Source organism: Mirounga angustirostris, unplaced genomic scaffold, assembly GCF_029215605.1.
Source record: "Mirounga angustirostris isolate CCGP_5_RB_7025 unplaced genomic scaffold, mMirAng1.0.hap1 SCAF_6, whole genome shotgun sequence".
Lineage (NCBI taxonomy): Eukaryota > Metazoa > Chordata > Mammalia > Carnivora > Phocidae > Mirounga > Mirounga angustirostris.
In genome coordinates this window covers 130680353-130697621 of record NW_026991714.1, presented here as the reverse complement: position 1 = coordinate 130697621, position 17269 = coordinate 130680353, and the positions used below count along the sequence as shown (strand labels likewise).

General features: G+C 45.5%; 1 protein-coding gene across 1 annotated transcript in view; it reads right to left on the bottom strand.

The window, feature by feature from the left end:
* The window catches only part of SORCS3 (sortilin related VPS10 domain containing receptor 3), a 572838-nt gene that overhangs the window by 547867 nt on the left and 7702 nt on the right, over nt 1-17269 (bottom strand). The gene's annotated exons all lie outside the window — the stretch shown is intronic.

Sequence of the window (17269 nt, the reverse complement as noted above, 5' to 3'; positions counted from 1 at the left end):
GCACCATGTCTATTCTCTCCACATCTACCACACAGTTTTAACTATAGTTTATTTACTTAATAATTGTCTACGTGCACACACGCATAAAGTTGCAAGCCATGTGAGAGCACAGACTAGAGCTTCTACCTCCAACTCTTGGCTCTGCCTTTTCCAGCTGTGTGACCTTAGACAGGTTATTTAATCTCTCTGGTCCAAGAGTTCACGAACATTTTTATGAGGATCAAATGAGAAATACATATAAAATCTAGGATAGCTCTCATTAAAATTATTTAATTTTCCCTAATACTGAGCAAGAACGAAGAGTCCAGGGGCCGCATTCCCTAACAGCTCCCCTTCCTTCTATTAGAGAGGTTTACCCTGGCAAGCCCTGGTCAGACCCGCCATTCAAGACTCCAAACAGGAAAGTCCTACATTCCTGCCAATGCATTGTATTTTATTGGAATTTCATCCCACTGGGCAGTCTCAATCCTCTTCTCTCCTCTCCCCCTCCTCCTGCCTGATGCCATGATGCCACAATCCAGTCTCTGTGACTCGGGGGATGTTTCCATGGTGACGAGCAGTGATGTCATAAAGGGGTGATTGTTACAGGGTTGAATGAAATCTGGCACCAGATGCACCCTGCCTCCTTATATAAGGGGGGGGCTGGGAGACAAACCCTGTGGACACGTCCCAGAAAATGGGCAACCGAATCACCCAAGGGATGGCGAGGGGTGACCAGAGGGAGAAAAAGTTCCAATCCCTTCCACACACTAGCAGCCCCATCTGGAAAAGAACGGATTTCACAGACCTCACCAAGACAAGAGTCATTTTTCACCAAAGAAAATCAAAGGAACGAACAAGAGGCAGTGACTACCGGAGACTCCACCTTCTGGTTTAGGAAGATCCAAGCAGATAGTGGCTTCATCCAACAAAGCCCCAATGAATCAAATATTTATTGAGTAAAAAGCCACAGACTCTTCCCTACCAAAGCCTTAGATTGCCATGTGCGTCCGATTGCTCCAAAGACAAACCAATGTGATTTTCAGCCCAGCATGCCTTTTATGATGACAAGTCTTCCCAGAAAAATAGCAGTCACCCCCAGCTTAATTCCTAGAGGAATTCAAACCACTGTGTTAAGAAAATTCCCAGGGGAGATTTTATACGGAAGAACATCCCATAATGCTGTCTGCCATCTCTAAGTTCTCTAAAAGCAAGACCAGCCTTGGGGGAAAAAAAAAAAAGAGTGCCTGACACCAGGGGAATGTGGTTGGATGGCGGAAGGAAGGAGACCTTGACCTTGATGAGCAATGCTTGGAAGCACAGAAGCACTTGTTGAATGGAAGAACCTAGTCGAGGTGACCATCGTCCACAGCTGGTTCCTTTGCTGACTAGCTCTTGAAATTGCAGACTGAGTGATTGCCATAATTGTGAGTGCCAAGGAACAGGTCCTTCTCCATAAAAGTTTCCCTTGGTCCAGCAGGAGGCTCTGGGAGCCAGTGCTTGAGACAATGCATAGTTCTTTCTTTCTCTAGGCGGCTCCTTTTCCTGAACACTCTACTCCTGGCGAGTTGGGTCCACAGCGGTAGCTAAATATGTGTGCAGTGTGTGTGTACTTTTATGGCCTTTGTCATTATTTATGAACTAACTTCAAGGGGAAGTCATTCCCATCCAGAAAGCCTGAGATACGCTTTTACATCCCCACCCATGCATAGAGATAAGATAACTGTGCTTTCTCACTATTCCGGCGAGCAGGAGATGTTTTCTGGATGCCCTTCTGGGCAGCACCAAGCCATCTACCGTGTATCCCAGAAAAGCCAAATGGCCCAGAGGCTCCATTCCTAAGCCACTCTCCCGTCCCCGCACATGTCACAATCTCTCATACCTCCTGACCTTGGCCCATGCTGCCTCTAGGTGGAGAACAGCCCGACCCCCATCCTCCCTCCCACAGCCCCTTCAACCATAAGATCTGGGTCCAGGTCAAACAGCCCAGATCCTCTCTAAATACTTCCTTCTAAGAAGGAGTCCCTCCTCCCTCTCCTGTACCTCCCCTCCACTATAGTGGGGGGGCTCTCTGAGGGCGAGGACTGGTCCTATTCATATTGAATCCTGGGCTAGATCGCATGCCCTGGCATCGGCGGTAGACACAGGCCAAGGTGAACGGTGGGACAGATGCCAAGATCCTTGTGCCCTGCAGATCTTCAGCTCTTCCAAAATAAAAATTGACTTTGAAAAGAAAGTTTCAGTGACTCCAGTGACTAATGTTATGGACAAGGGTCCCTTAATAAGATGGAAGACAAGCAGTGTGGTCAATTGAGAAGGCCTGGGACTCGGGAGACCCAGGCGCTGGCTCTGGGCAAACGGTTTATCCTCCCGAAGCTAGGATGTTCTCACCTATAGAAGCAGGGAAGGGCGGACGTTTGGGCCCAAAGTCCAGCTCTGACATTCTAACTCACTGAAGCAGTACGTGGTATTTTCACACCCTGAAACAGGGGCACGTTCTACTTCAAGGATGACTCCTCAAGGCACATCACTGCCCTCCTAGGTTGAGATTGTCCCTTTCGGCCTCCGTTAACACCCCCCCAAACCCCCCCACCCCCCTGGTCCTGTTTACTGCTCACCGTGCATTCCCAGCTGGGAAGGGATGACAATATCCCATGAAGACAGCCTGCAAAACCAAGTGAACAGCTGCTTATTCAGGCTAGCCTTGTTTATGCGCGGTGCCCCAAAGGCAGTTGGCCCCTCCTCTTCCCAAACACCTCAGCCTCACCATGGCCAGGGCCCCCTCCCCACCAGCCCCCAGGCACCAGCCCAGGCCCTCCTGGGCCCTCCCTGAGCCAGGCTAATAACATTATTTTGCAAACGCATCTCTGTGTACCTATATATTCTGTCATTCTCCTTGTCCATGACAAATGCCTGGTATAAAAATTACCTTCAGAAATGTGTTAAGTCGGGGAGCAAACACATCCAGAGGCCTGGGGAAGGTGAGAAGGCTGGAGATTGGTGGAGATGGTCTTCATTACTGTGCATCAGAAAAATAAAAGGAGAAAAGAGGGGCGGGGGGTGCCGGGGGAAAAAGAAACTAGTGGTTCATTCAGCAGCATGCATGGGCTCAAAGTCTATCCTGGTTGCTCAGCAACCAAGAAAAAGCATTTCAGAGAGCAAGGGGCTAATTGGATAAATGAATTAATTAGACATTTCCGGAGTCAGGCCGTAAATGACAATAGGCGTGGGTGGCCAGTTTTTTGCTAAAGTGTCTTCCTCTCCCTACCTGAGCTTTGGTCCAACAAATTTGGGGAACCCGGGGAGAGTAGGAGCCAGGTTAACAATGTATCAGAGATGCTGTCCTGGGAGGGGCAGGGGATGGAGAGAAGGCCTCCTAGGGAGAGAAGTTGCACTAAATGACCTTCGAGGTCTCTTTCAACACTAACCTTCAATGAGGTTTGCCCTGCAGGGTAGGGAGGGCAGAAAAAAAAGGAGTAAAACCTCACTCTGGCAGCCTGAAGGTATCTTAACAACCTGCTTTCCCACAGCATCCTGTGGGGTTTCCCCTTGCTGTATTTAAAGCAAGCAGGTTCCTATGAAAGCCAGTAGACGCTAGTTGTGGGGAGTTTGCGTGGAAAATAAGATGTTTTGTTGGTGATTGTTTTTTTTTTCCCTTGCTCTGCTTTGCTTCTTCCTATTGGCTTCCTTTAATTACAGCAGAACCCCACTGGTTGTTCTAATGATGGAGAGGGCCACGACTGTGCAGAGCTCATGGTGGTGAGGAGGGAGTGGGCCCAGGCACAGCTGGTGGGAAGGGAGGAGGCTGGGGGGAGAAAAGGGGAGCATCTGCTGCCAGAGCCCCCATCTCCTATCTCCCGGAAGGAGAGACCGCAGCGTGGGTTTCCGGTTTCGCTGTGCCTGAAACAATTTCCTGGGAGCCTCCAGACAACCTGCCACGCCTCTCTGAGCCTTTGTTTTCCCTCCTACCAAGGAGGGAGGATGGGTTTTGTGGTGGAATGAGACGGATTGATGCCCTTGCTAATTGCATCTCGTCCTTGCTCAAAATTACTAAGGGTTGCCTATTGCCGCCAAAAAAGCCAAGGCACATGCAATGGCTCCATAATCTAACTTCACCTCTTCCCTCTCTCTCCGGGTTCCCACACACACACTTCTTACCTCTGAGTCTTTATTCCTCCTGCTCCTGACCTAGAAACACCAGAATTTAAGAACAAATGCTCAGCTTAGAGAAGAAGAGCATGGTCGAATCAGGGAAAGGTTCAGGAGTTGGAAATGCATCCCAGCCCTGCTGGGATCCGTGGTTGAACCTCATGGTCCTGAGCCCTCGCCCTCCTTGCTGGGAGCAGGTGAAGAAGAGGACTATGGCGAGGCTCTCTGGCCCCACCTGTAAGAAGCTCTCAAGTCAGCTGGGCCCATGCAGGAGTTGTGGCTCTATTATTCAGCAGCTGTGTGACCTGGGCCAGGAACGTAACCTCTCTGTGCCTTTATTTCCCCATCCTTACAAGGAGGCTCATAATAGTAGACACTCGGAAAGGTGAGGATTAAATGAAATGCTGAATGCAGAGCTTACAGCTCAACATCTGGTGCACGATGAGAATACACTAAATGTTGTCTGTGATTTCATAAAGTTATATCATTCTAGAATGAAATAAAAGTTCCCCCCCTCCTCTCTGTCCAGCCATTCGCTCTGGTTCTCTCAGCCCTTCCTTACACCCAAACTCTGCAACCCCCTCATTTCCATGTCAATAATACAGCAGACTCAGTGGCCTATCATTTTCCAAAGGCATGTTCTATTTTACTACCTACTCTGTAGCTTATTAGCTGTGTGACCCTGGCAATCTATGCAACCTCTCTTCATCACGGTTTCCTTACCTGTAAGGGAACAGTACAATAGTAACCCCAACTTGTCGTTCACCGGCACAAGGAAAGGAGACGGCACATATAAAGCACCCAAGACAGACACCTGACACATAGTAGGTCTTCAGTAAATGTTAGATTGCCTCCCCAAACTCATCACTTTGGGCGCCAGTGTTGGTTTAACATTTCCATCTGCCTCTATTTACATGTCCTTATCTTAGGTTTCAAGTTCCCAGAAGACCAGATCAAAGCTGAATTGTTCTCTGTTCAGCATCTGCCACAGTGCAGAAGCACAATTCGGAATTTGCTCACAATGGGTTCTGAACTATTGCAGGATGATATACGTTATTTGTAAACACATAAAAATGCCCAAACCACAATGCATTGTTCATCGTCATTCACTCCTTATAATGATGAAGATGATAACGAATACAGGTGATAACAACTCAACTATGGAGTGTGTTTGTTTCCAATCTCAGCTACAGAGAAACAAGTCTCCCATAAAAAAGGCTTCGCTGACACAAAGTCCCAAGTACAAAACTGCACTGGACAGAGTGGCCAGCCTGTCAGTGATTTGGCATAATGCACCTATGCCAAGAACAAGTTGAGGATGGAACAAGGCACAGATCGCTGGGTGCAAGAACTGTGATGATTTTCATAAATAAAGAACACAGAACATGACAGGGGGGAGATGGAAATACTGCCCATCTCTCAGCCCTGAATATTACAAGTTTTATCCTCATCCCCAACAACATGGGTCCCTGTGGTGGAAGAAAGGAGAAGAGGGGGAGAGATAAGGGATGGGGTAGGAGAAGGCAGAATCGAGGAACGAACTAGAAGCCCCCATACCTGCTCAGATACTGACAAAAAGAATGCAGAGCCATGGGAAGTCCCTGATCCGTATTTACGGAGTTTCTGGCTAGGCGGTGAGAGAGCTCGGGAAGCGGACAGCAGTGATGGGTGCTCAGCAATGGCAGCATAATCAATGCCACTTCGAAATGGTTCACGTGGCCAATTGTTATGTTGCATAGATGTTTTTAAATAAATAAGATTTGAGGAGGGGTGGGGGAAGACAGTAGAGCTCTCCCCCATTCCCTGCTTCCTTAACCAAAGAAAACCCAGTATTAGAAGCATGTGACCAAAGGGCACCTGGGTTGCTCAGTTGCTTGAGTATCTGCCTTTGGCTCAGATCATCATCTCAGGATCCTGGGATCCAGTCCCGCTTTGGGCTCCCTGATCAGTGGGGAGTCTGCTCTCTCTCCCTCTGCCACACCCCACCCCCCACACCCCGCCCTGGCTCATGCTCTCTCCTCTCTCTCTCTCTCAAATAAATAAAATCTTAAAAAAAAAAAAAAAAAGGCAGCATGTAACCAACAGAGAGATGAAAGAGAGCCTTTGGTCAGAGCCCTCACTCTCAGTTCCTAGTGGTGTTCCGAGGCTCAGGAGGGTCAGAAAAGAAACAAGCATTTCTCTGGCTAGAAATGGCACTGCCTCCCTCTCTCCCCGAGGCCAGCCCTGAAGGTGGAAAAGTTAGACAAATAGTACAGGCTAGGATTTCAGGAGCCCCTATCCCTAAAATGCCTTCCAGGTGTACCGAAGGAAATAAAATTAGTATCTCAAAGAGAGATGTGCACTCCTATGTTCATTGCAGCAGTATCCACAAGATCTATGATACAGAGTCAACCTAAGTGTCCATCAAAGGATTATGGATAAAGGAAATGTGGTATATACAATGAAATATTATTCGGCCTTAAGAAGGAAGAAACTCCTGTCATTGGTGAAATGTGGGTGAAACTGGAGGCCATGATGCTAAGTAAAATAAGGCAGGCACAGAAAGAAATACTGTGTGATCTCACTTACGTGCAGCATCTCAAAAAGCCAAACTCATAGAGTAGAAAGAGGGCTGCTGGGGACTAGAAGGTAGGAGAAATCGGGAGAGCCTGGTCAAAGAGTACAAAGTTTCAATTATGCAGCATGAATAAGTTCTGGATATCTAATATACAGTGCCATGACTGTAGTTAATAATACTATATTACATACTTGAAATTTTTAAGAGGATAGATCTTAAATGTTCTCACTACCATAAAAAAAAAATGGTAACTCTACAAGGTGATGATACATTAGCTTGATTTCGCTGATCATTTCACGATGTATACATATGTCAAAATATCACATTATATACCTTAAATATATGCAATTTTTATTCTTCGATTATACCTCAGTAAAGCTGGAAAAAAGTCTAATAAAACACAAAGGCCTAAGGAAAGGGAACTGAAGCAGTGCAGGACTGATGTTAGGACATTTTCCCAGTGCAGAGAGAAGGAAGACAGTGGATGGTACTGGGCAGAGGGGAGGGAAACAGCCAGGAAGGGGAAATGAACACATTTCCCTGGTCCCTTTCTTTTCTTATTTTACTTGAGGTAAACGCCGGCCCAGCCCCAAGGCTTGAGAGCAGACACAGTCTCTGGGTTGTTTCAGATGTCCTTCTGTCTCTGGAAATTCCATCCTCTGCCCAAGTGCTAACCCATGGGTGGCCCTGCTTGACTTGCCATAAATGCACAAGAAACAGTGGGTCCTACCCAGCTCACAAAGGATTCAGGATGGACTTGTTAGAAGCAAGATAAACTCTTAGTTTAAAAAAAAAGTTCAGGAAACCCATTTTCAGGAAACCCCATTAGTAACTTAAACCGAGGAGAGGAGCCCCATATGACACAGAATCATGCAGAATTTGGATGCAAGCCCTTTTGTCTCTTCTTCAGAGTCACCTGCTGATCTTTGAAGATGCTCATCCTCACCTCTTGCCATCCCCACTCCTTTTTAGGGGACATTTAAATGGGGTTGGATCTGTGCTGCCTGAGATGAAAGAGAAAAGGAGGGCTGTTGGTAAGTCTCGGCACATCCCTCTGGCCATTACAGGCTTTCCTCCCCTGGACACTCGACGGGCCCCTCCACCCCACCCCACCACCCCGGGTAGGGGCAATGGCAGTATTGAAAAGTGCTACTTTCCTCTCCCCTTCACACACTCCCTCACAGTGTGCAAAATGGCTCTCAGGAGGTGACCGACTAGGAGGTAGACCGTGCTAATCTTCAGGGCCTATCACCATCTAAAAATCACCTTCCAGTATCCTCCACCGCAGGGCAGGAACTGTACCACTCAAATCTCAGTTCACTAATCCCTCACAACAACTGTGTAAAATAGGGATGATAATCCCAGTTTTATAAAGGAGAGAAGCGGGTTGCAGAAGAGTAACCTGCACAACATGACAGCCAGTCAGAGGTGGAGCGAGGTCCCCACCTGACCCAAGCACCACTATGCCACCTAGAGCATCCCTTCCCCTGTGTCTCCCCGGAGTCACTGAATGTGTTGGTTCTGCCCAAGGCTCCCTTCTGGGAGAAAAAGCCCTAGACTGTATTGAGAACTTCATGGAAAATGGAAGAGCATCAGGGTGTTGTAGGAAGAGCACTAGACGAGGAGTCAGGGAGATGGACACGGGTATGGTTGCTTCTGCCATCTTGGTGAATTTGATCACTCCACAACTTCACCTGGTCACACTTTCCGTATCTGGAAAAGGATGTGGTTAGATGATTATTTGTTCTTTCCAGCCCTCAAATATTGTCTCTCAAATACCAGTATTTCAAGAGGACCTTACAGAGGATAATGTTTAACCCAAAGGAATGACTCTTGAATTGTGAAGTTTCTAGCAAAAACAAAAGCAAAAATCAAGAAGAGAATACTTCTACTGCCCCTCAGAAATCACACCACAAGTACAAGCAACTTCTCCTATGATTTAATAACAAGGGCAATTTAAGAGAATAACAAATATTCCCTTAAATATGTCTGGAAATGCATAGTTTATAACACCCTTTCAAATATATGATTGCATTTTGATTCCTGCACCTATGAAACAGATAAGGAAACTTGAGTCTGGGTTATTGACTGACTTGGGCCATTTTGTAAAGCTGGGAGATGGTGATGTGAAGGCTGGTCTTCCAATGTCAAAATAATCACAACCCAAGGGATACTCCTATATGTGCCTTGCGCTTGGATCTGGAGTCCTACCACACCATGAGCCCATCCACACACCTAAGCTATCACCATCATCATCATTACCATCATCATCCACAATGATCTTACTGGAGAACATAACAGACACTAAGTAAGAGTTGCTGAGACAATTAATAAAGGAGGCTAATGCTGTTTCCACCCTTATACCCAAACACCTGCCAACTCCACCTACAAATGTGCCCTGCTTGGAGACATGCACACATAACACGTGTGCACACACATGCCTCCCTGCTATCTCCTCTCCTCGTCTCAGCTCCTAAAAAGGCACACTGATGAGTCCTTTCTTCCCAGACGTGGCCCTTTCCGCATCCCTCAGTCTGGTACTGCTGACAGGCTTGGCTGGGACCAGAGACCAAGAGGAAACCACAGACTTTCTCCCCTGCCTGCCTACGTTCAGTTATGGGGTGTGACAATGGTGTTTCACACCATATAATCCACCCTGCCCCTCCAACTCCATTTCTTAAAAAATTCACAAGTGTACAAGAAAGAGAAGAAAACACAAAACAGAACCAGAGGGGGAAAAGGCAATGGTGAAATGAATTTGACTGCAGAAGCTTATGTTCCTGCAGGCGTAGTAGATATTAATAATTCAACAAAATACTACAGTAATTACTATACTTTGCAAAATCACAACAGTGCACTTTAGCACAACTCCTACCAATCTCCCTGCAACTGCAATGAATAAATAAAACACAATTCCCTATATTGAATTTGTTGTTTAAAAGCTAAATATTTTATCAGAACTAATATATTTTAAATGATCAGTCAAGACCAAGAAAAATCCCCGGCCCCTCATCTCTCCCAACTTGATGCGAGATCCTATCTTCACAGTGAGAGCAGAAACTGACTTCAGCTAACAAGACACCGAGTGTTAGGGCTTGAAGGCCCCTGTTGAGGGATCTGAGAACTGCTGGGCTCCAATGCTCTGCTGGAATCCGAGTAGGCTGCTGGAAAGAGAGAGAAGGGAAAAAGGGGGGAAGATTAATTCTTTTGGACCATGAATTCTGACCTACTTCACTGGGCTCTGGGAAAAGCCATGAATTATAAAGAGAGGTGAGGGGCAGGAAACCACCAAAGACACACCTATCTATAGCCCCGAGCACATATGAGGCTAATGACCTCGAAATATAGGTGAGCCTTGCTTTATACTCTAGTTATGTTCCCACAAATTTGCTACATCCAATCTATCAAGTTTTGTTGATTTTACCTGCTGTATCAGTAACTTTTGCACACAAATGCTGTAGAACAAACCACTCAAATCTCAGCCGCTTATTCTCACAAGAATCATTTCTGCTCGTACCTATATAGGGCAGCTGGAAGTTGGCGGACACAGCTGGGCCCAGCTGGGCGATTCTGCAGCTCTGGGCTGGGCTGGGCTGGGCTAACATAGGGGAGGCTTGGCTGGGAGTGGCTATATACAATTTGTCCCATTCTTCTCCCAGGACCAGCAAGCTAGCCCAGGCATGTTTGCTCACAGCTACTGCAGAGGCACGAGAGAGCAGGCAGATGCATGATGCCTCTTGCTAACTAAGCTTAGAACTGGCACTTCTTCCATGGACCAAAGCAAGAAACAAGGCCAAACCCAAAGTTAGGAGGTGGAGAAGGAAGGCCCCACCCCTAGAGAAAGGACACTCCCAGGGCCCAATACAAAGCGGGTTATAGAGAGGAGTGAAGAATTATACAGAGAAGCCAACAATACCATCAACTGCACCTGCTAAATACTTCTTCAGTTGGCTTCTCCTCACCCACCTCCACGGCTACCATGCCAGCCATCACCTTCTCTAGCCAAAATGACAGTCTGGTCTCCTTTTCCCCATCCAATCCACAGGGTGATCAGAGTGGTTTTATTTAATGCAAATTTAATGATATGACTATCCTACTTTAAACCCTCCCAATGGCTTATCCCTTTGCTCTCAGGCTACAGAATAAATTCCTTCCCCTGGACCCATAAGGCCCTACCCATGCCTGCCTGTCTAGCTTCATCTCTCGCCAGCCTCCAGGCCACAAATCCTCTGCTCCAGCCACAACGTCCTTCTCCCTGTCCCTTTCATATACCTTCTTCCCTCATGTCCCAGAAGCTGTGTGCCCAGAACATCCTGCCCTCTCCTCTTCACCTAATTAACCCAGTGCATTTTTGAGATCTTACCTCATCTGCTCCTGCCTCTCTGCCCTCTCCAAGTTAAATGTGCCTCGTGTAATCTTTGGTAATATCATGAACCTCTCCTCAGAGCACTGATCACCATTACATACTCAGCGCCCAGCAGCACCGGGCAGAGAGCAGGTACTCCACAAATACTTGTTGAATACTGATGAAGTTTTTAAAAGCTAGCCTACATTTTTAAAATGAAAAGTAGCTAACACTACTCTTTTGGGGGCTGAGTTTTATATTAAAGGTATTCAGATAATAAGTGTCTATGGCAAATTGCTCTGTAGTGTTTCATCCCCCACACCGTGTTGCCAATTCTATATAAATCTGATTGTAATGCATCAGGTCTCCTTAAAGGGTTGTGCATCCCTAAACTGAACAAAGCCACAGGTGGCCCATGCTAGACACCTTCTTTCCCTACCCTCATCCAACCTGAGTGGGAGAGGGACACATGTAATCCAAAATTAGCAGATGATGCAAAACCAGCAAGTAATCTAAGTCCTTCAAAGATCCAACAGAAATTTTTTTGACCCTAGATTTCTATCTAGATAAACCTAGATAAACCATCAAGCCAACGTGAGAGCCAAATAAATTTTTGACATGTCAAGAATGAGGAAAAAAAAAAGAAAAAAACCATGGCTCAAGCACTGGGTGGCCATATAATTTATCATCCAAGCTAGGATCTTTTGAGAATTAAAAGCAATCTATCAATATTTATATGAGGACACAGGAATAAGCCAGGACATTCCTATACCCTCTCTACAAAAGAATACTTGAGGATAAACCTCAGGAAAATGAAAATCAGCCCCCCCCCCCCAAAAAAAGGAATGGAGCCCAAGAAACAGAAGTTCTAACCTAGGAGTAGAATAAATAGAAAGAGTAAGGTGACAACAGGAAGGCAGACCAAGAAAGAAATCGGTACAAATTAGAACATCCAATAATACAACTAAGAAGCTGGAATATCTTAATATAATGATGAAGGAACAGCTGTTTCTTCTGTCTAGGAGGAAGATAAAACAATTAGAAACTCAAGACAAAAACAAAAACTGTATGAGAAAGCTACAGCCCAAACTCCTGTGGCAGAATCCTGAGCAACTGCCAGAGCATAAAACAATCTACCTGATCTCAAAGCTCAGACCACTTCTCATCACGTCACACAGATTTAGTCGTGAGGATTGTCAACCAGGCTAGTGGATTCTGTTGTAGATAATCAAAGAAGCGTAATATTCTCAACATTTTATTGGTTTTAATTCACTGTGGTCTAGATTACATCTGATGCATTTCTTAATATTTCATGCTGTTCTCTGTTCTCTAATACTTTCCTAATATGGGTATCCCACACAGAAGACTATATGCTTTTTGGGTGTCCAGTCTGCATCACTAGACATCATAGCAGATGCTCCCCAAATCCTTCATATTATCTGAAAGGAATAAGGCTGAGCAATCAATACAGGTCAAGTCCTGGAACAAATGTTTTTTTAAACATCCAAATTACACTCCCATCTGAGAATTTTATTATATCAGATGTGACTTGAAATAAATTGTACATTGTGCCTGGAAGAAGAAGCCTGAGGTTTTTAACACCATGGTATGTGGGCTAATGGAAATGTTTCACTTCCGCTGGGAGAAGGCAAAACAAGGTGGTTGCTGGACGTGGTCTCAAATCTGTTGTGGAAGGACCTCTAGCTGCTTAGTAAAGGAGAGGTAAGGTGAACTAACACCTTGAATTCATATCGCCCCATTCATATTGCTTTGAGAAGTGTTCTTTTCAAAATGCTTCCAGGTGCATTATGTCATTATTTAATGGTGACATAAAGGGAGCAAAGAGGACTGTCCCCATTTCACATGTAAAGAAATGATTGACCTAATATCACATCTAGTTTGTGCTGAGATGGGCCTGCATCAATTTGCACAACTCTTCCATTTTATAGATAAAGAAACTGAATCCCAGAAAATTCAATGACTTTATTAGCATCACACTATGCAAAGAAATGAGTGACTGAATGAATGAATGAATGCACATCTGCTTGGGTAAGACCAAATTTATGCATGCTTAAAAGAAGCATTTTCCAGTATTTTTATCATCATTCTAGACCCTTTCCTTACTAATGCACCCATTAAAAAAAAAAAGAAAAAACCTCTTATTCATGGAAATATACTGAAGAGTCTTCATTCCCTTACACCTAAGAAATGGTGACCTGCTGAAGACCGTTAGTGTACGTTAGAAACCCAAATCTAGGGGTCTCAGCTCCCAAGCCAATATTCTTTCCAAAACATTATGATGCCCCTCATTGATGAGATCTTAAAAAGGAACATACCAATGGCAAGCCCAGCTGCTCCCTGCCCAAATCCTGATGATGTCTAAGAAAAAGAGGAATTGCACCCATTCCCAAGCAGGAGATCATCTGCCAACAGGCAGAGGGAGCCTCTGTGTATTCTGAAGACCCCACACAGGCCCTGGAGTAAGGTGAGGCTACTCAGCCTTGACAAATGATAGGGAACACTAATTTGGAGGTGTCATCCCTTCCTCAAAGCCCCAGCACCATGTTCCTGCCACTCAGTATAACCCCAGAGTGGGCTCCTTTCTTCTGGTAGGGGCCAACTCAAAAGGAGGACCCTCTCAGAAGTAGGGTCAGTGACTTCATCTCCCTTCCCACACCCAATATATACCACAGGAGAGCTCTGAGCAGGCTTTTAAAAGAGTCTGAGGGAAATTCCTGGCTTGGTGTGATGGTTAATTTTATGTGTCAGTTTGACTGAGCAGTGGGGTACCCAGATATTTGGCCAAACATGCTCTGGGTTTATCTGTGAGGGTGTTTCTTGATGAGATTAATATTTGAATCAGTAGACTGAGTAAAGCACATTGCTCTCCCAATGTGAGTGTCCTCGTCCAAGCCATGAAGGAGTGATTAGAACAAAAAAGCTGAGTGAGAAATAATTCTTTCTCTCTGCTTGACTATCTTCAAGCTGGGACACTGGTCTTCTCCTGCCCTCAGACTCAGACTCAGCCTGGAACTACAACATCAACTCTCCTGGGTCTCCGGCTTCCCACCTACAGATTTAGGACTTCTTAGCCTCTCATTATATTGTCTGCTAATTCCTTATAGTAACTTCCTTTACATATATATACATCATATCCTATTGCTACATATCCTACATATATATATATACACATATGTATATATATATATATATATATGTACATATGTGTGTATATATATATATATATCCTATTGCTTTTCTTTCTCTAGAAAGCCCAGACTAACACACTTGGAAATAACCAAGGTATCTTAGTTTCCGTTCCTCCAGACACATACCCTGAAACAAAGACTTGAACTCAAGTAGCTTTTTTGGGAGGTGATCCCAAGAAATACTGTTAGGGGAGTGGGGACATGAGAGAAGGATGGGAAGGTAGCTGATAAAGCAAACAAGTTACCACAGTAGGCAAGTGGGGCTTAATCCCAATGACTCTGGGAGATAGTGTGGAAAACAAGTCTCAGATTTACTCCACGCCAAATGTAAGGGAGCTGGGGCATTTATCCACCAACTTCCACGGGTCATTGATAAGTGGCTGCTCCCTATTATTTGATGGGAATTAATTCCCTGATACTTCCAACCCGTGCCTTGTGTGATCCAAGTGAGTTCCAGTGGGCAAACAGCCCCTGGTGCTGGTGGTTAGAAGTCAGACCAGCATGCAGAGAAACGCCAAGTGCCAAGGGGATATGGGCAGGGAACCAACAGATCTGCTAGTAATGGATAGACACTCAACCTACCCCATTTCCTGCCTAGGCCAATAATGAGAACATTCTTAACCAACATAACAGCCTACGATGCTAGACCCTTTATATGCACTGTCTCTAAGCTTACCAACAATCCAATAGTTCACCATTATCCCAATTTCACAGCCAGTGAAACAGAGGCTCAGAGATCTGTTCAAAGTCACTGTTGCTTGGGGACCTTCTCATAACCCAAAAGACATTTCAGAGTTTTGAGAAATCCTCCAGTCAAAAGTTTGCTTTCAAGTATGAGTAACACTGACAGTAACACAGTGAGATGAGCAACTCTTTTGCCTCTAAAAATGGCTTCCTTCTACCTACCACCACCCTGGAAAACACATTTCTCTGAATCCCCAGTTTTATGGTCTCGAAACTCTTATTGTAACATGTTCCTCCACTACATGTAATCACATTCAGATATGGCAGCTTGAGCTACTTCCCTGGCCCTGGAAAAAAATGTTCCACTCAGTAATTGTTCTCCATCTCCCACTGAGAACAGATTTGAAAAAGAGAAAGTTCATTTCTGATGCAGCAGTGTAATCTTTAACCTGACTCTAACCATCTGGCAGAGAAACTGCCTACCTCACCATAGATGCCAAAACGACTTGGGAAGTACTGAATCGGGCACATGGGATCTGAGCGCCAGTGAGAGAGAACGAAGATGGCCGGGGGTGCAGGGCCGAGGCCTGGGGGGGGGGGGGCAGCATAAAGAGGCCTTCCTACACCTTCAAGACACTCATTCTTTACCCAGGCAGCTTTAAGTATTTAAGAAAGGGTTGATTCCATTCAACTCAGTAGGCTTCTATTGACTGACCACCGTGTGCACACAGGAAGTGAAGGGGCACAAAGGGGAGAAAACGCCCAAGAGACGGGGGAACCACCCTGGAGCATCACTTCCTGCCAAATTTACTTCGAGTCTTAATTGGGTCATTAATGGGTCGAAGGGACTGCAGAATGGATGCATTTGAACAAATACCCATTTCCTTTTTTCTGCAGGAAGAGGCTGAATGATCAACTACCCTGTTGCCAATCAGTATGCATCTAAGGGTCACCAAACAAGCCCTCCCACAATGTACCTGCAGGACGCTGTTTCTCTTCTTCTCTCCTTTGGAACAATTCCTTGTGCAGCATTTTTTTTTTTTTTTAATTTCATCCTATTTATTTTCACTTCTTTCCCAAGGCAACACTCCCCCTAGTGTCTGTGCAGGGATCTTGGGTTCCATTCTTGGTGCATAGGGTGCAGGCAGAAAGGGAATACAAGCCAGTATCTTGATGAGTATAAGTCACTACAAAGTAACTAGTGGGTTTGGTCAGTGTGATATTTCTGGAAAAGAGGCTGCAGATATTCTGCAGATAGTTCTAGTCATGGATATTCCCACTTTACACCAGGCACAAAGCAGAGAGAGCTAGGCGATCAAGAGGAGGAGCAAAGCTGGGACATCAAGGTCCATCCTATGGCTTCCATGTAGATGACTCTTTGGCCCTGCAGGCTCTATTTGCCACCCAGCCCCAGCAGCCCACTGTTCTTTCCTGAAGCTACACATCTCACTCACTTCCTTCAAGAAGTCTTCCGAGGTTAGCTGTTAGGTCTAATTACGGATGCCCAAGCCAAGAGAAGCTACTCTTCACCTTTCTGGGTACCTTCCTTAACCCTTCAGTAAAGTCCCCCCCCCAAAATCTCCAACATATAAGCTGTTCATTAGTGTGGTATTTAACCTTGTTCTAACTATGTGATTCTAACCATTTCTATTATAAATTCTGAGTATGAATTTCAAAGGCCCCAGTCATTCACTTCTCTATCTCTTCCACTGTCTATCTCAGCACAACACAGACAGACATCACAGAGACTCAACAGGCTGAGGACCCCAGGACAGGAGGTGCCTGAAGTGAGCATCTCCCGAGGGTTCTGGCCAAGGCTTTACCATCGGCTCACTGGAAAACCTGGAGCAAGTACCTCCTTCCTCTGCTTCAATGTTTCTATCTGAAAACGAAGGGAAAGCCCTAGAGTACCCAGAGGGCTTACCACAGGTCCAGCACTTCTTTTAAGCACTTTGCCATGTACATGATCTCACTGAATCCTTCCAACAGCCCAATGTGAGAGGAATTATCATTACCGCTCTCTTTTTGTAGATGAACAAACAGCAAAGAAAGAATAACAACTTGCCCGATGCTACACAGCTATTAAAAGACAGAGGCAGGATTTGAACCCAGGCACCTGGTTCCAGAACCCAGGCTCCTATTTACCATATGGCTGTTGCCAAGAAGTTCTGAAGAAGATTGCATTCGTGATGAATACACTCCACAAGTATGAATTCACACCCAAACCAAGTAATCCCACAGTCCGCCTACCTAACAGGATCCTTGATTACCCTAGCTAGCTCTATTTCCAGTTTTCCCCCTAAACTAAGTTCTCACCCAGTGGGTGCCACGTAACGAGCCCCCACA